Genomic DNA, 5496 nt, shown 5'->3' on the forward strand with positions numbered 1-5496 from the left:
TATATATATATATATATATATATATATATATGTATATATATATTTCACGTAAAACCGCCTTGCGCGTCCTACTAAAGATAATGGCGAGCTCGGGATACACCGTCTCAGCGGCGGGTGGGTTTATTACGCGTTGCCGTGGCCGCTTTAGGAAGCGAAGGAAAAAGAAAGAAAAAAGAAGAAAGACGAAAAAGAGAGAACGTGGGAAAGAAAATAAGAACGATAATGTTATTGTGTCCGTTGGTTCGTTTGCAGCCTCCTTGATATCTTCTTCTTCTTCTTCTTCTTCATTTCTTCCTCCTTTGTTCTTTATATCTTCTACTTCTTCTCCTTTACTGTCACTACCACTACTATTACCACTACTGTTATTTCTTCTTTATGTATGTATCTCTATAGACACTTCGAGAACGAATACACACACGCGCACGATCAAAGCCTTGCTAGCCTTATCTTGTAACACATTTAATAAAATGACAAAATTCATATTATCGATCTTTTCTATTTGTACACCTTTACAAGATATTTACCTTATCATTTTTATTGCTTACACTTCAATTTTTTTTTTTTTTCGAATTCTATGGATCTACCAAATTTTTTTAAGAATATTGAACGAGATTAGTCAACTGTGTTTGAAATTTTTATATTGAAAAAAAAAAAACGCTAATTCATTCGTATATCTATTTGCATGCAGGGAAACTGCAATTGTATCATTGGAATAGGAATTTCCAGTTACAGATATCTAATCGTTTACGTATACCATTCGATAGATTCCAATTTCGTATGTTAATTGGAAATCGCAGTGCTCCAACATTCCAACCATTCATAAGCAAAGCTAAACATCTGGAACTTCCTTGGACAAAAGCTTCTAATTCGAAGCTTGATTTCCGGTTCAATGCCAGTCCGATTTCCTCGTGGCATTAGCTTCAATCCGGTTGATCACCCTTTTGAGGATGTTTGTCAATTGTGGAATTTGGTTAAATCAAGTTTCTGCCATTCTGAGAGGATCGCCAAATATCGTTATCTATAGAGCTATATGCAGCAGCAGCATGATGTTCGGAGTGCTGATCTCGAATTATGACTTACTTGGAATACTTGGAAACCGTAGATTAAGTTTAACATTTCCTATTGGGAATTTACTAGAGAGATTTTGCTTCTTAAAGTTTCCCTGGCTGCTAGTTAAGGGACGATTTCTTCTCTAGGGTGTGCTTATAACGAATTACGTAATTTCACTAACTACGCTTGACATGCTCCTTCGCCCAGACGCCCATTAGACCTATCGGGGCTTGGAAGTCTGTCTGTTCTGGATATCAAATTAATACTCACACTCCGCTTACTCGGATAAAATATATCAATAGATGTATGTAAAATATATCAATATGTATATGTCGAGATGACTTTGAAAAAAAAAAAATACATGATTTATTCAAATATTTATTCGCATAGGGTTTCTGTGTTTTCAGAAGATAACCACGCAGATAACGGTTCGTACAATCTGCAGATACATATATTCACTCTACGATACGCTATTGGAAGTTATGAGTGTTTCATGCAAATCTGTTGGTAAATATATTACAACGGACGTGCGTATAACGTGTGTATAACGCGACCCCTTAAATTTTCAGGTGTGATTTTGCAAACCTACAAATATGACTATCAAAACGAGACTCTTACCATTCAAGCTGAATCGGCCTGTTGCTCGAACGGGGCCATTCATATTTCATAATTCTGCATACAGACCTGTGCCGCAACCCTTGCGGTTGTTGAATCTACGGAAGGATGTTATAAATATTTTCGAAATTTATACGAGAGTAGTACCCCTTTCTGGGTTCCCTTCTATATAGTTATAATAAAATGGTAGAAGTCACACGTGTCCATATGGAGAATCGAATGAATTTTTATAGATTTTATTTTACCATTTGCTCAAGTTGGATAGAACTAATTTTACATCTTACGTTAAATAAATGATGAATTTCATTTTCGTATGATAAAAATGACGCAAGGGTTGTACGACTTTCCGTAAGAATTGTATATTCGGTGGACAAAGAAAATATATTTGTTAATACGTGCCTAGATTATATTTTCACGTTAAAAAATAATTAGGTTAGGTTAGGTTATAAGTCCATGGTAGGTTTGGTTATGTATTTTTTTTGCATGCGACTCCGCGGTCACTGCTGGTTTTGGCCAGGTTGAAATACTATGGGCTATAAATATTCCTACGTATCTAATATGATTTTCGCGATCATCTTTAAGCGACAGTTTTAACGTTGGAAGCATGAATGCTTAATGGACAAGGTTTAATGTTGGAAGAGATACGTCAATCTTTAATGCTCGGCCACGAAATCGATCTCACGTGCGATAGCGCCGAGTAAAACATGAATATTTGAATAGCTGACCAGACCTCTATAAGGTGTAAAACGTATTTTCATAAAACGACATGACACGCTCTCCATGATTTTATCATAATACAGTAATTCTAATAAACGAGGCTTTGCTCTGATTATTAACTTGGTGATTAGTGACCAGTTCAGTAAATTACTATCAGTGATTTGTACTGAAATTTATTTGTGTAACAAGTGCTCAAAGAATATCTTGCAATGTGTAGCCAGAGGACGCCTTAAAATATTATTTTTTCGAAAAATGACTATAAAATTCCCTAAAAGTTTACGATAGTGACGTCATAGGCATTTCAAATATTTTCAAGGAAGAGGAAACCTATGGAAAAATATTTTTGAGGCTGGTTAACAGTGTCATCTATTGTAAAAAAGAGGCCGGACGGCCTTATTTTTTGAGCATTTGGTACAAAAACGGTTATATCTAACTAGTACGAATGCGTATCAGACTCGTGTGATCGATACACTCGTCTAACGGTTCGTGTACCAAACTGCACACTTGTATCTTATGCACATTCGTATTAGCTAGGTAAAATACTACTACGTGTTTTAAAAAAGAAACCAAAAGGATAAGAAATATTATTGAAAGTGTAATCATATGTATTAAAGTCATTGAACATTCTCCGAGTTAAAATCCCACAATAAAAATTAATAAAAAATTCGAGAATTTCATATGCAACCAATAGTACAATTCCAAAAAATATTTTCAAATTTTCAAAAGGAAATCTGCTTATAAAATTATATTAGTAGTCTATTATTTTCCTAACGAATTATCATAATAAGCAGAGACTAACTATACACTGTCCTACAATCCTTTCAATTAAATGTATATACTATCATAAATAGTAGCTATATAACATTGAATAAGTAAAAGCCCAAAGTTGTATTGTTCAGTGGAATAGGAAGACTTTTATTGATTAATTCTTATCAAAGCTTTATCAATGACACAGCTCTAATTGAAGTGGCTCAAAGGGAGAGTGAAAACATAAAAAAAAATTATTGCAAGCTGAACGAGAAGTGGGCATCTATCGTGTAGCTTTTTTTTGCCATGATCATTCATAAAGCTGTAGAAGGAGCTTAAGCCGACGGTATGGCCAAGTGGTAACGTTAACTCGCCGTTCGTTCATTCTCGCAGAACGTAATGCAAGGGAACGCATACGACTGAGTTCGCATTTCCATTTAAAGCGGTATCAATAAAGCCTGATACGCTGCGAGTGTTGCTTTAGTTTTACGCCATGGTCGTGTCTAAGAACGGAAATGAAAGCGCCTGCTTCGCAGCTATCTGCATTCGAAACGATCCCTTTTGCCTGCCATTTACTATTACTACCCTGTACCTCCAGTTCCTACATCCAGATCTCATTCTAACTTACCCACTGTCTCTCACTCATTCGCTCACTCTTTAGTACTTCGCGTCACTTGCATCGCCCGTGACGTTAAATTGAATGCAAAATGCTTCCTACTCGCAGCACACACCGTTTCCTTACCTTTTGACCCCTTTCGTTTTTTTCGCTCGAGCGATTCTCAGACTTCACTTCCTTCCTACGTAACATCTTCGCTGCGCGACACTACAGTTTGTCCACTTTTTCAACCTCTAATTAAATAAATACAAAATTTTAGTACTGGAGAGGACATTTTTTTATTTTCCAATATTCAAGTACTTTCATATTCTTAGGGTAACATATAGCGTTCCAGTCGGGAGATTCGTACGTGAAATTGAAGAGACCCACATTTTTATTGATTGATCTCAAACAGTTTCTCATATTCGCCAAAAGACTTTTCTCCATACTTAAAGATCTATCCCATACGTGATTGCGTTTGTCCCATAAATTAATTACACCGGGTATGTTAATCTTACAATTAAAACTTTATTTAATTACAATACTATATCGTATAAATTTTGCACGAATTATTTTCCTGTATTTGGATTCCCACACGAATAACTTTTTTACTACATTTTGACTCTGATCCTCACCGTCTGTTTTCCGTTTCATCGACGAATCCTCTTACGAGGACTTTCTTAAATTTCAAGATAGACAAAATATCACAGCGATCGCGAACCAATGATGGATTTGGAACTCGTAGGCAAAACTACGTGATCCTACCATTTCCCAGATTTGTCCCACACAATTTTTCCATACTCCTTCCCAGACACTTCTCCCAGATCCCATACTTTTCATATCCACGCGACTTGCTATAATTACGTTCTTTTCGCTAGTTCTCCAGTCGTGCCAACCATATCGACTCAGGGCTGAAAAGACAAATTCTATAGAAGTAATTGTAAGGACTTGAAAAGCCTGAGGGATGAAGGACCGGAAATCAGGCTTCCGTTTCACGAATGAGGTAACATCCCTTACAGCATAGATCTCATCGTAACAGTCTAGACAGAATCGACGTATCAATCTGTTATCATTAGCTCCACAGATTGTACTAGTGTCACCAGGAACATAGTACCCTACCTATTTATTCTATGCTATAAGTAAAACAGAGGGCGCCTTGTGTTACCACTCCCAAATATCATGTTGACATTTCCTGTAAGTTTCCCATGAGCCTTTGCTTCTTTTCTTTCCTGGTTAATGCATGTACGTTCAAACTTCCCCCATGAGTTTCCTCAACATCCGCACCGACCGAGAACAGGACAAAAACTGATATCACAAATGGCCTCATCCGTTTTCGGTTCCTATGGACATTTTATATCCTGGAACGTTAAAAATTTCCTGTCGTCTGGCGTTTTACCTTGTAAGCATTCCCGTATCGAGTCACCTTCGTACCCTGTTTCTTTTTTCCGGTTTCATCGCCTACCAATCCCAACCCACTTCCACGTCTATTTCTACCGACCACCTTCTTCGCATTACACACTTGATTCAGAAAAGTGACGTGACAGCTTAACTTACCTCCAGGTTGCAGTACTGCCAGGCGAAACATTGGTCTCCGATATTCTCTATTTTCGCAAAAGTTCCACCAAGGCTGCACTCTGACGGGAAGTTTGCTTGAAGTTTAAACGATATTGGGTTTTGTCTCGGTTACTTTACTCCGAGCTATCCATCCCTGTTCAATCTGGTATATACAAAGTGGCTCGTGCCGCGAACTACTATATTCTCCATTATCGTTC

This window comes from Cephus cinctus, unplaced genomic scaffold (genome assembly GCF_000341935.2).
Source record: "Cephus cinctus unplaced genomic scaffold, Ccin1 Ccin1_scaffold0087, whole genome shotgun sequence".
Classification (NCBI taxonomy): domain Eukaryota; kingdom Metazoa; phylum Arthropoda; class Insecta; order Hymenoptera; family Cephidae; genus Cephus; species Cephus cinctus.